This window comes from Notothenia rossii, assembly GCF_949606895.1.
Source record: "Notothenia rossii genome assembly, chromosome: 6".
NCBI lineage: Eukaryota > Metazoa > Chordata > Actinopteri > Perciformes > Nototheniidae > Notothenia > Notothenia rossii.
Window position 1 is genome coordinate 74,889,263 of NC_136909.1, and position 21,429 is coordinate 74,910,691.

General features: G+C 43.4%; 1 protein-coding gene across 2 annotated transcripts in view; it reads left to right on the top strand.

Moving 5' to 3' along the window:
• The first annotated feature begins 2,616 nt into the window (after window positions 1–2,616).
• The window catches only part of zmiz1a (zinc finger, MIZ-type containing 1a), a 97,983-nt gene continuing 79,170 nt past the window's right edge, over window positions 2,617–21,429 (top strand). Inside the window, exon 1 of one of the 2 annotated variants that reach the window (XM_079688760.1) lies at window positions 2,617–2,790. The gene's annotated coding sequence lies outside the window, so the exon portion shown is untranslated. The remainder of the gene's footprint in view (window positions 2,791–21,429) is intronic. The other variant, XM_079688761.1, reaches the window with a different exon arrangement.

The following is a 21,429-nucleotide window of genomic DNA, read 5'->3' on the forward strand; positions in this document are numbered from 1 at the left end:
AGAAAGCCCACAGCAACGTGAACGAGAGACATGTACATCGTTTCAATGGCAAATCTGGACTTGATCATCACTAATGTTCTAAGGTCCAAACTGTTTATCACATGTTGATTTAATATGCTCAAACACAATGCAATATGTATTAACCTAGTCGGAGCGTGCTTCATTCAGAGCACTCTTTGTTCTCCTTTGATACATTCATTCAGACCTTTGAAATACTGCGTATATGAAATTATACACAGAGCTAAGTCAAGCTGAAGTCACCCCACCTATAATCCATCCATCTTGTTGGCAGCCATCTGGCCACATTATTTTTGAGAGGCCGAAGCGCACGCCTTGTCACGAAAGCGAGGACTTTTGACAACGAACCACTCTTTGAACTGGGGAGTGACCCGACCGGCTGCGGACGCCCTGACACCCGTAACAGGCCGGGTCACCTTAGGTTGGTATTAAACAAAAACTTGATGGATGATCCAGAACACAAGAGATTATGATAGGACTGAAACCTAAAGGGCAAAAGGCAACAATACATCTGTCAGGAGTTGATCCCCTGTTCTAGGGGAACAGTAACAGAAAAACATACTTGACTCCTATTAAACCGAAGTGAGGCTCAAATTGCCTGACAACAAGAAGCCCGGTGGATTTAAGGAAACACCGGGAGTATGAGATGTATCTTTTATGAATCGCACTGTCAACATCAACATGGCAGATCGATACACATCAATATCAGAAGAGGCACCACAACAAAGAAAGGGTCATCCTGACAAGCCATTTCTAGAGAAAGAAAATGTCATCACCAGCTCCTGCATTGTGACTTTGACTGCTCACCTAATATCCATCTGATAAATAGCAACCCCCCCCAGAAATAAAAATGAGTGACTGCCGGAGTGGGTGATGTCACTGTCCGCATTTGTCCCCCATCAGTGCGGATAGCTGCTTCGACCAGGGTGCTGGGGCGTCCTTGAGACACTTTGATAGAGACACCCCCCCCCACTGCTGATACCTCAGGCCTTCGCTGCATCAGTGTCAGGAGCCCTGCAGGCAGGAAGCTAAAAAGGATGGCAGCCCCTTCCTTCCCCTCCACGAGGAGAAGAGCCTGGGCCATGGGAGCTGCTGACAGGAATTTAACCCCAGGACTGATGACATTATGTGATGGGAAATCATGAATTACCTTTCAGCAAAACGTAATCTCGTCACCTTTTCCTTGATGATTACAATTTATCAGCCACAGGAAATAAGCTTGTAGAGCACACACAGAGGTCTACTTTAGCTTTTGTTTGTATGATGGTTTATTTGCAGTAACTGATATGCCACCCCATTGTTTTTTTGTTTTACTTCTCCCAAAAAACAAATAAAAAAAACACAGTGGAGAAATCCTGTGTGCAGGCACAGCATGAGTAGTGAGTGATTCTATCTGATGCACTGCGAGCTGAGCGGCCCTCCCTCTGGGCAGTTCAGCCTTGCCTGACTAGGAAGAGAGGGGAGAGGGAAGAGCTTGTGTGCTGGCGTGCGTGTGTGTGCTGTGTGCGTGCGTGTGTGTGCGTGTCGGGAGGGGAGACATTGTTCCTTGACGTCACCGCTCAGCCCAGCCTGCCGCTGCTCTCAAACACGTCTTTGTTATTCTTCCACCGGAGACCGGCCATCTGCAAAACAAGGAGCCCCGCCTGCAGATCTGCTGGAGCGGCGCGCCGGGTGCAGAGGTTTACACTGTGTGGGAGGCTTAGTGAACTGTCAATCAAGTCAGGGCAGAAAAGAACAGTGTAATAGGTTCATGATATTACTAGTTCTTAAAACCATAATTATAATAATAATAACAAAGTTATTAGTAGTTTATTTATTAACTATAAAAATAAGAACAAATAATATCCATTAACCATAAAAACATATTACTGTTGTTTAGAGCTCACTTTAATTGATTAGTTGATTGACCGAAAATAAACCTGCAACAACATTGATAATACATAAATCCTACAAATAATTCTTCAAACTTGAAAAAAATACAAACTTAAATATATATTTTGGCTTTGAAAAAATGGTAAAGAAAAAAAATATGGGAATTTTTTTCATTATTTTCACATTACCATAAAACTAATATTATTATTGTATTTTATTTGTATAATTACTATTAATAACACTTATTTGAATCCTTATAATAAGAAAAGGATGTTGTTTAACATGTTATTGATATGATATTGCTATGGATGTAGCCAATATTATTGTTTGTGTTGTTAATTATGTAATTAATTGGATATTGCGTCTAATTTATATTATTGTTTTTATTAATACGCTCTTGTCTGTATATTCCAAATATATTCGCACTCAAATGTTCATTAACCATTATTCAAACTAATAATACAAAACAAACATATAAACTACTGTTGAATTAACACAGAGGCGCTGCTTTGACGACACTTTGTTCAACACGACTGTAATGCTACAGAAGCAGACAATAGCCGGAGCTGTGTGCTGCGGTCCGCTCCAGTGTGAAACGTGCTGTTAGCAGTCCATTAGCTTGTACTTACACCTTTACACTCGGTGTCCTTCCGCGGGAATCTAGGTCGCATTTTCATACCGACCGCGGAGCACGGCTCTCTCTGGTAACTGAATAGCCAGTGTAATCCGACACTTCAACTTGCCGTGCTCTACGGTAGTTGATTCAGTCAGTCACTCACACCGTCTCCGGGGCTCTCATGTCGTCTTTGTGAAGTGGAGAGAGCGAGAGAGAGAGGAGCACCGTAAACACGAGGTTTGGAGAAACATTACGCGGATTTGCAACTGAGGTCTGAGCTGAAAGTAAGTTTCGCGCCTGGTTATTTTCTGTTGCAAAGCGAGGTTTGAATGTGTGTGCGGGTTGCTCAAGATGGGGCTTGCCTCCCGTTGGACAGATACTACCTGCTAACAATAGGGTGACCTCCTAGAAACCTTTAACAGCCGCTGATGAACTCGTGTCAAAAGGGGGCAGATTCCGGTTACGGAGCGTGGTTTACGCGGCGTGATATCCAGGCTTGTGTGTGCTGGGTATTGCACGTTTCTGCCTTGTATAGACGAGTTGCGCTGGAGCGAAACAGTCAGTGTGTCCGCAGGATTGTTGCAAGATAGGTGCATGCACTTCGGGAACACATTAGACAGTAATGTGATTGTGATTGCAGGTCTCTGTGTGTATGTGTGGGTGAATGTCTTGTCTCGCTGGATCAGCTGATGGCTGCGTTGATGCTAAACTGAGACTACATGTCACTTAGCTAACAGTCAGTAGTGTGACTGGGTTTGTTGACTCGGCTACCTGTTGTATTGCAATTAGCAGACATTTCCATATGTTTCTTACTCTGTTATGTTCTATTCAACAACACCATGTAATGCAACATTTGCCACCTTGACCTGCACTGATAGCACTGATTTGATCCTCTCAGGGTCCATTCAAAGATCAGTGGCTCTCAATGGGACCCCCAGGGGCTCTTAATTGGACCCACATTTACGTTCACAATGAATTTAATGTACTGTGAATATTACTATTAGCCCAGGTGTGACTGTAATGTCCTGCAACATTCACTGCACACACCCCCCATGCTTCAGTACAAATTAGTCTACACACACACACACACACACACACACACACACACACACACACACACACACACACACACACACACACACACACACACACACAGTTTCCCTGACATGCAACTATCTGAATCCCTGACAGTGAACAGCAGTGCCACATTTGTTAGCCCCTTCTACAGGGGGAGTGTGGATGAGCTGCTTGACTCAGCACAGCCCTAACTTTGGCGGACCCTCCCCGTAAAAATTCCTCCCATCTGGATGTGAGGCCAGCCAGGGCAGAGCGCAGCAGAAAAGGGGCTCCTGACGGGAGGAGGTGGAGGAGGAGGAGCCCGCCCCTCTTTTATTACCCTTCCACAGGACAGCTAAACTTTGGGAGGGGGTGAAAGAAGAGCCTATATCCTTGTTAGTAAGGTGCTGAAGTTAAAGGGAACGTGATAAGGAGCAAATCAGCAATCCTTTGTTGTTGTTAAACACTCGTGGAGTTTTGCAATATCTATTTCCACCCATATCTTCGTGACTGTGCTACTATCCTGTTATCATTATGCAGGTGAGATAACAAGCAGAGATACTGTCACCACCCGCAGGAAATCTGTTTAAACGCCTCAGAAATCAGTTTCCTTAAAAATCTGACACAGTCTCAACAAAAAATGAGTTATTATGGGATTAACACAGTGACTTTTTATTGCACAAGTCTTGCATTGGATTGCAGGTGTTCACATTATTGTGTCCTCTTCTGGTTAAAGAAAGTGTGTAAACAGATCTTTGGATGGGTGCACCCTCCAGTGTCTCCCTCCTTGGTAATTTAAATTGGTGATGTAATGAAATTGTTTCAGCAGCAACACTTGTGAGCGGCACCACATTAATTAGTGCTTTGAAACTTTTTTTTAATATTCCCCTGACAAACCAAAGCAGTGTTAAGTCATCTCAGAAAAGCATGAAAAGGAGGGACACTCGTTCACAGTGGTTTACCTGATCAATTTTGAAAGAAAGAGGGCAAGGAATTAAAGCCATCTGCAACTGTTTGAAACTTGGATGTTTGTGTGTGTGTGTATGTGAGAGTTTTCTTTCCTTCTGTTGTCCCTCCTGAGGCCTCTCTGCAACCAGCTAGCCATTCAGGCTTTGAGACAAGACAGAAGAGTGTCTGATTCACTAAACAGGCTAAAGGCTCCAGTAGACTCACTTTCAAATCAAATGTAGGCTCTTTAAGAAAGTGCTGGCTTGGGTGCAAAAGCAAGTATGCTCACTGAGAATGGATCTTCTGGCCCTCTAGAGCACAATGTGTAGGAGATGATGCCAGAAATCAGTTGGGAAAATAGCGAATATTATAATCAGACACAAAAAGACAACACATGCACTGGCAGAGCTACAAGTGAAAGCTAAACCAGAGGAATAAGATGTATGTTTATATGCAACAGTATGCTTGTGCCCTAAACCAAACAAGGCAACAGAATGGAGAGATTACCCTCAGTAAAAGCCAATATGGTTGTACAATATTTGAATGAATGATTACAATAAACAATTATCTTGAATAAATCAGGCTGCAACAAGTTAAATCACAGATTCAAGTATCAGGTTCGAACACATGCAGCTATTATCCAAACTCAAGGTTGTCATTCTTCACATTTCTTCCAGTAGTGAGTGTACACACTCCCTATCTTTGCACTTCCACACTAAAACTGCTTAGAAGTGTCTACAGGAAAAACAACCAATTACTCGTGTCGGAGTAATTAGCTTTTGTTACTCAGCAATTTACCAAGTTGCACCGTCTCTGCTGCTATTTACTGTGTGTCGGCACAGCTGCAGCCTGCTAAGTGCTTAAAACCTGGCGAACGCTAATCAATGTTTTGACAGCCTGACATTTCATCTAACTGTTCATGTTGGTTCGAGGAATGCTGTGAAATACTTGCAGCCTGTTCACTTGACACAGATTTTTAGTAGACTGGTGTCTCGCCATAAGCCAAAACCCACCCACTTGTGTCCCGAGCAGCAGTCAGCCTTTGTTTCTGTCTCTTTCTCTCTCTCTTTCTGTCTTTCTGTCTCACTTGTGGTGCGACTTGGCAGCATTTTTCATCTGGACTGAGCCTTTGTTTTCAATGCGTGCCTATTTTGGTCTTTTAATAAGGAAAAATTAGTGTTGCCTCAGAGCAATTTAAAGACTAATTTTCAGAAAAAGAGCTTAGAGGGAGTTAGAACCTGAAACATTCAGTTTGCGCTGAGGTTGTGCCCCTGTGTGAGACACTTAACTACTTCCTAAACCTTGTTGTAATTCTACCCATAAGTCTGCAGTTAAGCTCTCTTCAATCTGGTAATTGCAGTGGAACTAATAAAGAGAAAATGAAGCACCCAGCAGATGTAACTCATACAGCCGACTGACTGTGATGACATCAGTTTGGTATAGAGAGTCAAAGTGGGCCAACGTGAGGCGCGGGGATAAAAAAACCTCAATGCCACATGCTTGTCACCACTGTCCTTCAAGCTGCAAACCTTGCACTGTGGTTTGGCTTGTGGCGGGTTGGTTGAGACTCCCGAGGTGGCTGCGAAAGTCAGGAGAGGCATTGTAAATAATGCTCAGACCTAGAGCAAGGTATATAACCTCAAAGGAAGCAGCAAACAGAATTGTTTGTTCACCAACTGTAAAAAAACTATACAGTAGCTGTACTGAGCTACTATCAGGTCGGTGAAACAGGGACAGTGCTGTTAAGGCCCAGAAACACTAAAGCCACATCAAGAACTAGCAGCGACTGACGCTGAGTGTTGCATCGCCTCACATCACCTCACATCACCTGATCAAACTCATGCTTTAACATAACGCAAAGACTTCAGCCATTGGCCAAATAGCATGTATCATAAAAATGGAAACCAGGAATATAGGACTGGGTTAATCAACTGTGTTTTAATACATCAAATCAAAGCAGTGTTTGCAGACACTTTAACATCACACTTGCTCACCATTAGCTTTTGACCAGATGGCCATGTTGTTTCAAAAATATTTGTGTATTGAAATGATCCGATGAGAATGAGTACACCCTTCTGTGTGTGCCGTCTTGACTTTAGCAATCTGAGTGTTTTGCACCACGTCTATATCTCTTCTTGTGCACTGATTTTTTTTTAAGGCAGTACAGCCAATCAGAGTGGGGCTGCCTACTAGTGAAAGACCGACATTGGCTGATTTGGTGTGTAGTTATTTGCATTAAATCGTGCAAAACATTGTTTGGCATTGAAAGGATTATGTGTTGTTTAGAGATGGTCTATCTGTTTAAGTGGCATAATGTAAGCAACATCAAATTAACTCCTGTTTCTGAAGAACAGTCACTTCAACCTTGAGCTCTCCCAACATCAGGGAGACGCAGTCCTCTAAGTGCTTTTTTTCCAAGACAAGAGAGTGAAACGGAGTGCAAGGAGGGAGAAAGTGAATAGAGAAGTTGCTGGCCAACCCCTGTCACCGCCTCATGCATGTTTGATTTGATGTTCTTTGAGAAAAGAGTGCATGGAACGTCACAATGTCCATGTCTCGTTCCCATCCATCGCGAGGCTGGGGCCCTTGAATCATAAATGACACCCGGCCTCACCAGGAACAATATGAGAGTCGTTGCCCTCACAGGAGGAACAAAATGTTCCCTCGATCCATCAATCCATTCGCCCACCGCTCCCGCCTGCACTCAGGACTTCTCACCATCGCAAGCAATTACCCTCACTTTCTTTTTTGCTGATGAAATCCTCACAGAGTCTGTCTCAGCTCTGTGTTGTTTAGGCGCCTCTGAGAGAAAAGGGTAGCGATGGAGAAAAAAAGAGATAGTATGTGAGTGGCATTGGCGTGTGTCTGTTTGGCTTGTAAATCCTGTTTAAGCTAAACAAACTCATTGTCCACATCCTCCAACTGCGCCCTCTGTGTGTGTGTTGTGTGTGCCTTCCCTCCTCCTTCCTCCTCTTCTCCTTTTGAGTTGTAAGTACAGTCCCTAATTAGTCCCCTCTCCCTCTTCATGCTGGGTCAGTAGGTTTACGGTTTCAGCACTGATCTGCTGTGTTTGCCTTGTCTCTCCTGATACTGGAGCATGCCTGCAAGCCAGCGCAGACTGCAGCCTCCTCCAAGAGGTCTTCACACCTTACACAGCATCCCACATGGGTTCATTTGCCAGACAGCCACTCAGGACTGTACTCATGCTCACTCTCATGCAGCTTGCCCAGCGCTTGAGCTCATGCCAGTTATTAGTCAAACCAGCCCAGCAAATAGATGCACCTGCTGTGTTGAGTCAATACGTTAAAACCTGTTATGTTTTCAAACAACTGCAATGCATTTAGAAGAAGATTCTTAGTTTTACCTACCCTCTACACAGCATGTTATCAAATCCTCCTTGCTCATAGCCTACAATGATCCTTTTTCTAAAGATAAGATGCCCCATGCTATGTTTATAATATCATTTGCGCTATAAACAGTCTCTTGTCTAGTAGGCAGTCTTTCGAAGTGTGCGTGGTGATGTTGATTTTCTGGTAGAGGTTGCGTGGGAGATGGAGAGAGTGATGGCAGAGATTCTCTGAAGGCGGTCGAATTGTCTCCAACATGGCCTCCAGGAATACATACTTCCTTGTTTTCTGACAAAGTAAATTAACCAGGATTTGCTAATGCAAAGAGACATCGTTTATTCTTTGCCTGCGATGTCAGTTATGATGCGGAGAGAGAGTCGTGCAGTTTGCTCTCACACAACGCTAATTCCTACACATGCATGCACTGCAAAGGCTAAAATATGGTGGATTTGATGAGTAGTAGATTTCAGTTGTCTTTAAAGAGGATAATACAAATACGTTTTTAAGGCAGGGGGAAAGCTGTACACTAGATGTTGATTTTTCGGTCGTGTCCGTCAATGAAACCAGCCATGGTTGTTATGGAGAGCCCCTCAAATCATATTGGCATATAATCTTGAGCTCCACTGCCCCTGCTAAGAGTGTTTTCTTACTGCCTTTCAACATTGCTCAGTGACAGAAAAAGTCTATTACTTTGTGCAGTGTGTTTGGCCGCCTGGTGCCCTCCCCTCGGTTTTGACACTGGCGGTTGAGCCAGGCGCTTTCCCAGGGTTCTGAGAACTGACATCCCTTTCATTTTCCCGCCTGGGCGGCCCAGATAAAGGGGCATATTTTAAACCTCTGTGTGGATACACCGACTGAAAAGAGAGACGGGCTGGTGGGCCGGGGCTGAGCTACAGCATTAACTTCACAGCTTTAACAGCGGATAGGGAAGGTCGAGTTTTGATGAGGGGTGTAACAAAATCTAAAGTCTACTTTATTAAACAGTGATCTTGTTGATAATGGATGGTTGGAAGTACTATAACTGTCTGCAGACCTGACTTTGCAAATATCACAAGCATTATCTACAATCTCACTGCAGATAACCCATCTCCCTCGTTTATCCCTGGTCTATTACAGGGGCAATGTGTTTCACCACTTTTTTCTAATCTCCCCCTCTTACAAGTACGTCCTCCCAGCAAACCAAAGCCAGGGTGGAAGCCGTCGTTTATCATATCAGTAATGAGACCAGGCTAATCGTGTGTATTCCGGAGACAGCAATGATACACTGCTTGGAGCTTGCCAGGGATCAGCCTCTAAACAATGTTTATCATTGTCTCCCAGGGCTCTTTAATTATCTGGCAAACACTATTGACAAAACAGCAAGGGTCCTTATGTTTTATGATTTTTAAAGGATGCTGGGTTGCTGTCACAAAATGCTCACTTGGTGTTGTGTTCTTAAGAATGTGTTTTGACCGAGAAAAACTGATAATCGCATGCTTTTTCAAATGAATTTGAAGGAAAAACCAAGAACTGGGATGTTTTTTGTGTTTCTAGAATCCTTCACATTTTGTAGAAAGAGCAGGAGCAGTTGATTTAATTAGATCCAGATCTCTATTTATGTTTGCACTTCCAAAACACAGTTTTATTGTTTAGTGATAAGAAGAGAAGAGAGATGATCTGTGCGGAAAACATTTCTTAATCTCCCAAATGCTGGACTCAGTGCCGCTAGCATGGCAGAGGACTTCTAGTCTTGTTTTAATTCTAAGTACACTCATTGGGAACGTTTATTTTGAAGAAAATGTAGTAGAATTAGTCAATTTCCAAGTAAAACATCCAGTAGAAAGAGGTTGTGTTAATAGCTCCTCTGTCTGCTCCTATGCCAACAAGCACCCATTAGTTCAGATTACATATATTAGCAGAATCTAATACACTTATTACACATCTCAGCTGCCATATTGCTTTCACAGCCATCCTGTAACCTTTACTTGACTCCCCAGTGGGAGCTGAGTGGATGCTGAATGGTATGTGTTGATATTGTTAAAGATACACGTGAGGACATCACACGCTTCATGTGTGACTCATATATTTGGATGAGAAGGGGAAAGGGGGGGGGGGGCTTCCATACCACAGCCAGACCTGCCACATCTTGAGGCTATTGCTCAATATCTGTGGCTACAGTCTGAAGGAGAAATGTCTGAATGGATAATCGCTGGTCAACAACAACAGCAGACAGACAAAATGTATGTTACCTCCCCCCACACAATTACACACATCACACCCCCATCCTCTTCTCCTTGTCAGGTCTCTGTAGCCATGTCTCCCAAGATATCAAATCAACATGATTGTTTAACAAGAGAGGAGGTGTGTCTTGTTGATGGTTGCATGGAATCACCTTTGCTGTTCTGTGTGTGTGTTTGTGTCTGTGAGAGTGAGAGCAAGAGAGGGAGGGGGGTTTGGGGGTTGGGGGTTGGGGGGTGGGAACCACAGCGGTGGCTTGGGGTGAGGTCCTGCCCTGATTTTCTGTGGAATTCCTTTGTTTTTGGAAGCCAGAAAGGGGGAAACTGAATCTGCGTAGCCCGGGGGTCTCTGCTCCTTGAGAATTCTCTGCACACATCCCTCTGCCGCCAGCCCTGATGGTTTTAGGGGTGGCTCTGTTTTCAAAGCTCGGAACAGCCAAGGTGTTTTTCACCTTCCACAAAAAGGAGAGTGGGGGAAAAAATGATGACTACACCAGGCAAAGCGTCTCTGGCCTGGAGGGACTCGAACATTTGCTCCATATTTTAAGGCTACGGATATGAAAGGCAATTGTAGATTCTGTCACTCAGTACACAAAAGATACCTTCCTGTGAATATGGATGGAGAACGCAAGCAGAAAGAGCACTTTCTTTATTGCAAGAAAAGTGTGGTGCAGCAATTTCCTAATGTTTTCCATTTGTAATGATCCTCCTCTGCAGATTAATAAGTTATTTAATTGTGTTTCACGGCCACTGGAAGGGGCCAAGGCTGCTGCAGAAATGTTGTCAGCTGCTCCTGCAAGCTGGAAATGTCACCTTACATTCATGGCTCATTAAGTCTGATAAACCTAGGGTAATGGTGTTAAAATTGTACAAAGGTATCTCCGTTTACTCCGTGCCACAAGTTTTCCGTGACCAGATTCTTATCTGGGGGGCTGTCGCTTTAAGTAACTAACTTCCACAAAGCCGAGCTTTTCCCTCTCGTTTGAAGGGGGCTCGTGTTGAGCGAGGGGGGGAATTGAATAGGCTTGTTGCCTGCCTCCGTTGAGCCAGCTTCATTCTTCGCTGTCCCCTGGAACAGGCGGGAGTGGGGGCTTGAGAGAAGGGAGCTGGCAGAGGAAAGGGGAAAAGGAGAAGGGCTAGGAGGTCTGGTCACGTGAGCAATGATAGTGTTCGTGCTGGTCCCTTTCAGGCTGTCACAGTAAATCTGTTTGACTTGTCACTTTGTAAATCATTACGAAGGCTAAAAGCCTCTCTATTGGATTGTGGTGGAAGGGGGGAGGCGGCAGGTTTCCTTTGTGCCTTCTTGACGATGATGATAATCAAGTTTGTTTCTGGCCATCCTGCTGTGAGGCTATAATTAGCTCCATTCTTTTCTCTTCTCATCCTCTTTTTTGCGTGTTGCTCCTCAAAGCAAAAGTGGAGTCATTGTGCGGAGGTCATATGATGAGTTGTGTATAGAAGCATCAATAGCTTCTGAATACTTCTTTAGTCTGATCAGGCTTCCTACTGTAGATTCAGAAGCAGGGATGGTGTGTTTGCTGCGTAAGATTGTTATTACAAGTGCTCCATCCTCCCTGCCTGTGCTGAACCTATTTAAAAGTGCATGTGAGGTCTCCTGATCCTCCCTCAGGTCAGTCAGGGAGAGTGTCTAAGCTTGAGGTGTGTCTAAACTTGTAGTGTCACTCTCTGACCGAGCTGTCAGACAGAAACATGACAGAGCAGATCTCATCCGGCCGATGAAGTCTGCGCGGTGTGACGTCTGATTTCCGAGGGCCAACTCCCTCTCCTTGCATTTGTCCTCTCCCTCTCTTTTCTCTCCAGTCCTTCTTCACACCATGCTTCCTCTGTGCCCACCCTCTTCTCTCCTTTTGCCTCCCTCCCTTTTTCTTTGGTGTGTGTGCCAGCAGCACTCGTGCCTGGAACAGAGCACAAGGGCAGACATCTGTCGCACTGTGTCCCTGATCTGATCTGTGGCTCAAAGCATCGGGGTCATGAAGAGTAGCAGCAGCCCGTCCAGATATCACGGGAGACAATCTGAGAGCTCTATCTCAGTGTTTTGGTCTTTATGTGGCGCTATGTGAATCCGTCTGTCTCACAGAAATGCACACACCATGGTATTAAACTGTTGTCTCTATGTGGAGACGTCTGTCACTTGGACTGAATAAGTCAAATGGTGCTGGCAGTGTCCCACGTCTTCCTGACAAAGCTCTTTCTTAGACTCACAGGTGCAGAGAGCAGAGCCAGACATCGCTTTTATCAGGCTGTTTGTCAGCTGCAATGGTGTGCAGTGGATCTGAATGAAGGATTTTGACAGTTAAACTGGATCTTTGAGCCTGAGGCCGCACCATTAATGACGAACCTAATGACAGAATGAATAAAAGGTTGTTAATTGCGGCTGCTCGGTTGTGTTAGTGAGAGTGTAAGTGTGGATTGACATACACAGCGGTTGCCAAGTTTGATATTTCACATACCTTCTTGAGAGATTAATGGCTGTGTATTGATCGCACTCAGAGTTTTGACATCTATTGGTTTTGGAGTGGCAGATTTTTCCTCAAAGCAGGTGAGTTCATGTGACAAGACTGGTAAATGCTGGAAAATTCCTACAAACTACAAAAATCCTGCACTTTATTTAATATACATGTTCTAACATTTTCTAGGCTTCAATGTAGGGCTGCTCAATTAATCGTATTTTAATCGCAATTACGATTTTGGCTTGCAACGATTATGAAAACAACCTAATCGAAATAAAACAATTTTTTAAATTATTTTTTAAATTATTATTTATTAAAAAAAAAAGATTATATATTCTTGTATTGTTTTTTCAATTGAATTACACTTAAAGTTCAGGGTAATCAACTGTTAAAAACATACTACACATTGTTTTTCAATAAATTGATGTTTTCAAAGTAAATGGATAATCTTTTTTAATAATCGTGATATCAATTATTGACCCAAATAATCGAGATTATGATTTTTGCCATAATCAAGCAGCCCTACTTCAATGTGTTTCGATTAATTTCATCAATAATTTACTTTAACTTGCAGGGAATTGAATCTGATGGGATACCAGATCCATCAAACTCCATTCAGTTCAATGTTTCCCTTAAGTTATCTGAACGCAGTGATGCATTCGACAGCAGAAGGTACAAATCTCCTCGCGCTCGTGTGTTTGAAGTTCCTACGACATCTGAGATTTGAGAGCAACCTTTGTAAAGCAAGAAACAACTAAATTCACATGCTCCTTTTCACTTCCATGTTTACTCACTTGCCATTTTGATTTGATTTCCCGACAACACTGCTTGTCAGTGCAAAGCTTGTCAGCGATCGACTGTCAGCTCTCAGATGTTGGAGAGTTTTGAAAATGGTTCCTGGTTGCAACTAAGATACCAAACAATTGTAGAGCAGCTTTTGAAAAAAGGCATAAAGGTTACAATGGTATCTAAAATAAGTTTTTACTGTCTTAAAATTCATATTCAAGTTTATTTCATCGGCACCAAAGGCTGTCTAAAAGGCAGGGAAAGGAATAAAAATAGGAATATAACATTTTGGTGTGCTTTAAAAAAAGGCTTGTGATAAGTAAGTGTCGTTTTTCAGTGGCTATAAAAGTCCTAATACAATAAACAAGGCACGTAGTACAATAATCCCAAAATGCTCGCGTTTTAAAGGTCCTCCTGAGTCTTGCAAATCCATTGGTTTGGTCCTTTAAGATGAATCAGTTAGCCCATTTGATTAACTCAAAGCCTCTGGAATACTTTACAAAGCCCATCCTGACTCAGTGAATCTGAAGCTGCTTTGATTCAGCTCGTCTCACGTGAGTCAGCAGAGTCATGGAGTAAAAGGGTAGCATGTGTGACGAGCAGATTAGTCCCCTTTATGACACACGTCCTCTGTCAAAAGGAATATCTTAACATCTTGTTTACTTAGTATAAGTCTCTGAGATGGAAATCAGGCCCAGATTAGATCAATGGTAGACACGGCTGTTATCTTTGAAAAGATAATTGACCTGTGACACTTAGTTGGCAGGAGCCCAAACCCATGATGGCTCCATGATCTGCATGTAAATGCTTTGTCAAGTGAAGAGAATAGTAAGGGAAATAGATGTTTACATAAGGTCATTACATAGAGGTTATACTAAGTAGGTTACTATATATTATTCTACATATGCAATGTATATATGCAGCCCTTGAATAGCCTTGCTGCTTTAGTTTAATGTAATGTAAACTTAAACGCCTATATACACTTTAAAGACATACAAAAAACTGCACATTTCAGATAACATTGACACAGCAAATATTAGCTGGCTCGCTCTGTGCATTCATTCTTTTCACGTACAGTATAATAGCCAGGTCTCACAGTATTTCAAAACACCATGTCAGAGCTGAAAGTGATATTTTCATGGAGCTTGTTTTTTCTACAAAACCCAAAGATCTTTAAAGAAGATCTTTTAAACGATATAAAACAGAGAAAAGTTTGAACCAGCAAATTGTTTTCATTTTTCTCGCGGATGAATTCAGTGTAATTATTCCCGTCTGTTCTCTGTTCAATCAACAGATGTTTATTTATATAGCCCAATATCACAAATGTTACATTTGTCTCAGTGGACTTCACAGTTTGTACAGAGTATCAGTATGACAATACGACACCCTCTGTCCTTTGACCCTCACATCGTACAAGGAAAAACTTCCAGAGAGAAACCCCACAGTTTAAGGGGAAATGGGAGAAACCTCAGGGAGAGCAACAGAGGAGGGATCCCTCTACCAGGACGGACAGACGTGCAATAGATGCCGTGTGTAAATCGAAGAGAATACATTTTACAGCATAGGTAGACCGAATGTTTGGAAATGCATGTGTCTATAATAAGAAGATGAATCCACGAGGATGTCAACAATCCCGTGGGAGTCATCAGGGAAGTAGTATGATAAGAGTCAGGCAGGACCGTAGAGACAGGTTCAGCCACGACTCGAAGTCCAGGACTCAAATCCAGAATTCAGGACACAGGATCCAGGACACAGGATCCAGGACTCAGGATCCAGGACTCCGGATGCAGGACACATGATTCAGGATCCAGGACACAGGACCACAGCAACAGGATCAGCCAAGACTCAGGATCCGGCGTAGATAGACACCAAAAAGAAATGTTGGGGAAGCTGGGTTATTCAGAACATGAGAGTACACAGGTACAGACAGACAGAAGGAAGAAGTAAGGTGTCCCCCGACAGTAGGGCTGCTCAATTAATCATATTTTAATCGCAATTACGATTATGGCTTGCAACAATTACGAAAACAACGTAATCGAAATAAAACGATTTTTTTTTTTCTTTTTTTTCTTTTTCTTTCAATTTTTCATTTTTTAATTTATTGGTTTTTCAGTTGAATTATACTTAAAGTTCAGGGTAATCAACTGTTAAAAACATACTGTTCACATTCTCCAATAAATTGATGTTTTCAAAGTAAATGGATAATCGTTTTTAATAATCGTGATATCAATTATTGACCCAAATAATCGAGATTATGATTTTTGACATAATCGAGCAGCCCTACCCGACAGTCTAAGCCTATAGCAGCTAAACTAACGTGTCTTCGTACATGCACTCCTTTAGGATAGGGTGAGGGAAAAGAGTAGGAACTAAGATGTATGCGCCACATCTATACCATGAGCGCATTGCTCCTAAATATGTGTTCTGGCACTGACACCAATCCACAGTTGTGCGTCGACTCGGCAGGGATCAAGGCACGTATAAATGCCTCTCCCTGCTTCCACCGTCTACACACACAACCAAATTACATACCATCAGTAAGGAAAGAGAGTAAGAACTAAAATGTATACCTGTTGTCGATAACTTTTCTACTAATATTATAACAATATCGAAGTGGATTATGTTCATTAAATCATGGTAGGTCTTGGCCATGGTAGGAAATTGTGATTGTGATTAATTCAGTAATAATTATGAAGCCCTAATTCCCATTAGCATCAGCTGTATTTTGTGTTAAGTAGTAGTTCAAAAATATTGTAACGGTAACATGCTAAACTGGACGGTAAACATGGTAAACAATACCAACCTAAACCAATACCTGTTAAACGTCAGCATATTAACATTATTAAAGTAAGCAAGCTTGCTTTAGCATTCATCTCAAAGCTATGTTACACTCTACAGTGCTTTACAACCTCAGAGAGCTAATAAAATATGTTTTTCTGTCAGTCCATTATTCCATTAAGCAAATGATAATCCTAGCACTGCATGTAAACATCCTTTCCTTGTTTAAATAAAAGCAGAGCCTGCACCAGAACTCTCGAGACAAGTAGGATACTCTTAGTAACCTCTCTGTGTGCCTGTTATGCAGCAGCAAGAAAAAGGTGTTTTATACTGATGACAGGCAAGGTCGGGCCAGTGAAACAGGACAGTGCGAGTCTGGAGGGGGGGGAGGGGGGCGGGGGGTGGGACGGGACAGGAGAAGTAGGGAGGGAGGGAGGGAGAGAAAGTGAAAGAGTGCCACTGCAGATCTCCCGGTGTACCGTGCACCCGCTACTCGGATGCAGCTACATATCAAACAGAACCAAGTTGCTGCTGGCACTGCGCCATGACACAGATCACTGGCACATACAGCCCTGTCAAAACCACCTTGATGGGTAATTAGGAATAGTCTATCATACTTGCTATCACTTAGCTGCTGCAGTCTGATGTGTGTGTAAGATGTTTATGTGGCTGTGGGATTGTAAGAGGAGTTGCTGCAGTGATACAAGTACATTTTACAAAGTGTAACCTAAGCTGGGGGGTGGACTTTGAGATAGAGAGGCTGATCCCTTAAAGTCAGTCCAAAGCAGTACACCCTAGCTGACTCCGATGTGTGTGTTTCTGCATCTTAGCGTGCTCATGCAGCAGTGTGTTCAACCTTGTGGTAGTTTTAAAGGGGAACATCAGTGTAAAGGCTCTTTGGGCGTGTGGCTGATGCACATCGCGTCCTTCATGACTTTGACCGGGCAGGCCTTGCAGAGTAGAGCGAGCCAGATAGACAGACAGAGATTTAAACAATTCTGTGTATATAAAGCACCCAGAGAAAGAAAGGAAAGATGCTGCTTTGCAAGCTGTTTCCCCCCCTGTGATTTAAACATTTAGAATTTTCCCATTAACCCTCATCACTCACAAGGAGACCTTAGCTAAAAATGCCTACTTTTACACTTGCACTGTGAACAATTTAGCAATTTGTGCTGTTATTATCCTAATTTGCACATGCGGAAATGAGAGAAAGGGAGAGTACATTGTGTGCCCTCTGATTAAGTGGGATGTTTGAGTATGAGCCCTCCACCTTCAAGAGAGATTTGATACTTGAAGGGTTGAAGTGTTTTTGATGGAAACTCCATTAATGATTGATAACAAGAGGAGAGCGGTTAAAAATCTCCCTGCTCCAACACCATCAATTATTAAAAGCTCTCTCCTTGCATTTTGGTGGCACATAAAATATCAGTCACCATCTTAAAATCTTGAGTTGATTATATCTGTCAAAGGAAATGGGGCGTTGTATATTTTTCCTGTAAAAGCTCTCCTCATACGGGGCTTGTATGTTGTGCATTTTGAAGCTGCTTCTTGCAACAGATTGCAACAATTACCATCAGCTTTGTTTGTTATCTGTTCTCATCAAAGGAAAGTGTTTCAAGACGTCTAAAATTCTCATTGATATTATCCTAGGTTTATGTTTTATTAATCAAATGAAAATGTGTCTAGAATGGAAATGGTTTAGATATAGGTCAGGCAGACGCAGAACAGAAGATTGCAACAAATTGATGTATACATTAGTCCCCAAATAAACTTAAAATACCCTTTTGACGGTTAATCTTCCCCACAGCCTAGGGTGCAGCTAGCTTCATGCGAAGATTGTGTGCCACCGCCACAATATCTCATGTAATAGTTGGAGTGATTCACCCCGTCTTTATGCTGAGAATCTGTCTCACACACACGGCACATGTCGAGTATGATGTTGAGGGACTGAGTGGATGTTTGAAGTGATGCTGGAGATTCGTGTCAGTGTACGAGTGCGTGTCAGTGGAAGTTCTCCGCTGCCGAGTGCTGATTTGAGCCGCAGCGAGATGAGCTGACAGGCCAGCAGGCTTCTTCTCTGTGTCATCGCCAAGGTTCCCATCAGCCCTTGCAGAGGGAATTCTCTCCTGAAGCCCTGCTGCACTTCCACACCGGAGACCTGATTAAGTCTTTTATACGGCTTGTGGAGTCTGGCCTCTCTGCTCAAAGTGCTCCAAGGCTGCTTCAAGGCACGCGAGAGTAGATGTTTTCATGACGCTTCAATTGGTTTTGGAGCCTTTCTGGGGGTAATGATTATTGGCTCACATAAGTGCAGAAAATGCCAAGAAGCGATTCCATTTGACTATGCTGCTCTTTTTTTGTGTCATCTGAGTGACACCCTCATTTAGTGGTGTCAATATTTGAGTTATTCATTGACTAGGAATTGAGTCCTGCAGCACTGCGTGTGCATTTACTTAATTCCCTTCAGTAAAAACAACCTCAGTCTCTTAAGATGAGCTGGGGAAAAAACGCTCCTTGTGATATGAATGTATATCAAGATGACGGTATTTAAAGATAGAGATGAACGCTGACAGCAAATGAAAATAAACAACAATAAAATGATGGCTGTTTTTTATCTGTACCGTCATCAACGCGTGGTGTCATAGCGAGGCAACAGCGCGCTGCCCATCTTGTGTCAACACACGTGTATTTACATAAGCTGTTTCCCATCGGCCACGGCTCCTGTCCTGAAAGCGCCAGGAATCTCGATGGTGAGGCGGGTGTGATTAGATTTACAGATGGAGATTAATGCGAACAGAGGTAATAGCACAAAGGCATAAATCAAAAAGAAGAGGCGGCAAGCGCCACGTTTGACCTTTTTGAATGGTGATAATGATTCTGGATTCAGATGTGCCTGAGTTAAGACAACCAATCAGAAATGCTAAATCTGTGTGTAGAGGGGTTAATAGATCTGCCGGTCAACATTGGAGTGCATTTAGATGAAAGTGACATCCCGCGAGAAGCTATCAGAACACTACACGCTACAAAGTGAGTAAATGCACTTAGAGTACACACACGTAGCGACAGGCTTGATACCTGGTGCTCAGGCTCTTTCTTTAAGTGGGAAGTGAAACCTGTCTGTCTGTTTGTCCGTCTCCCTGTTTGTCCTTGCACCGCGGAGCAGCAGCAGGGTTATTAGAGGAGGCCTATGGCTGCCACTGATAAGGCCTGTATGGGCGCTGCCACTGACAGCGCTGCCTGCCTGCGCGGCAAACACAAGTGGCCTGGCCAGGGGATTACTGCCTGCTGCCATTTCTGCTGATGCCTTTCTTTATGTTATCCTCTCTAGTCAGATGTGCTGCATTTGAATAACTTGGCTGATGTTGTAGAAATGGAACTCCTCTAAATCTCCACCTGCATACAAATGAAGGCGAACGGAGGAAACGCTGTGATTCGCATAATGCACATTTAGACATTTTTGGGGGTTTATAAGCCTTCCTGCATCCCTCTTTTCTTTCCTCCTGGTAGTGGCCACAACTGGTTATTAACATGCTCTGTCACTTACTGGGAGGAGTGATGCTGATGGGTAAGGAGGCTCACTAATCCACTCTGCCGCTGTCATTAGAGAGAAGCAAACAGACTATTACCACCTCCTCCTCCTCTTTCTGCTCATCATAAGCATGCCCGAACCCCACACACACACACTTGTACGTGCACACACACACACAGCTATGATGGAGAGTGCCTCTTGTTTCTTTAGCGCTACTGAGTGGAGCCCTGCTTTGGTAATTGATCCTGTTTGGTACATGGGGAGGGGAGAGAGAGTGCAAGAGAGAGAGAGAGAAAGAAAGAGAGAGAGGGAGGGAAGGAGGCCCTAAGTGTTGTCAGTTTGCTGCATTAATTTTTCAACCGTGGCCAGTGAGGCTGGAGGGACGGAGGAGGGGCCCACCGCAGAGCTCGCTCAGAGGAACCATGCTGTACCTAATGCTGCTTTGTCTGCCTACATTTACGTTGCTGTTCATTGGTGTACGGTCTAACGCTGCGTGTGACACTGCTGCACGGTAACTTGCTGCCTCCAGTCATTTCAATGATGGGAGACGGGGCAAAGGGGAAGCGGTTTAAATCACGGTATAAGGGTATAAAGCGCTTGCCGCCCACATGAACACGCACATATTCGCAGCAGAGAATTCACTGTGCTGAACTTAGGCCGTAACCGCCTGCCGTTGGCCAAGCTGCTTTTAAAAATATTTGCCTTTTTGGGGAACGCTCTTGCAGGTTGGCTGTGTAAGCAGCTTAAAATAAGTTCCTCTCTGTGAGACTCGATTATGATTCAACTGATCCGTCTACCCAGCCTCCTGCTGGTGACATATTTGTTTTCCTCCATCTCTTCTTGCGCCACTCAAAAATAGCCTTCTGGTGGTTGTGTGACTTTTGCCTCTTCGTATGGGTGTTGGTGCCTTCTCATTCTGTACAGTATGTGCAGCTGATGATGGACAGACCTCAATCGGTACTTTTTGATCCCCGCTCTGGGCTCTGGTTGCTGACTCACTGATGATGTCTCCAAGCCAGAGGACTGAGCAGAAAACAAGCAGAAAGACTTGTTTTGCCTGCTATTTGCTGTGGTAGACAGTGATTAAATAGTGTTCATATAACTTCACAGTTCTCCCCCGTGTTACGTGTCAAAATAGTCCCGTACTATAATTAGTACTCATGTTCTCATAATCCCGGTCACTGGAAGGAAAGTACTGCCGAGTGATTTCTCTGTCCATCAGAGCCACGTTAGTGAACACTTCCATGAGTCATTTAGAGACGCTCACAGCCACAGAGGACGTCACCGCTGACATTTGTTGAAGATATGAGTCATAATTTCTTCCTTTTATTTAATATTTCCGATGCAATTTGTCGTTGACACATTTCATTTAGCATCTCTAATGCTTGTTTTTGTGCTGGGAGATGTAAAGTAGCAGCTCACAGCTCCTCGCAGATGTCATGCAAAGCATCTAAAAATGCTTTGTGATGATGCAGTATGTAAAGTGCATCACTGTGTGAGAGAACTGCCTGGAGGCTAAGCGGCAGTTAAGTTATGATCACTGGAGTTATAGCACCCACAGTACAGGAAGCTCCTGAGTCCTAAATAGTCAGGATGGGTCACATGCAGAGGACAGATTTTCCCTCTGGGATTAATAAACCCCAAGATATTTTTACTTGGCAAACACCACACTTTGTCACATTTTTCAAAAGAGGACTTTAAGACAAAGACCACACTGATGTGATTTGACCTAAAATCTCTCAAAAGCTTTTTTTTACACTAGCACATAATAGCTTAGTAGTAGTAAAAGTGT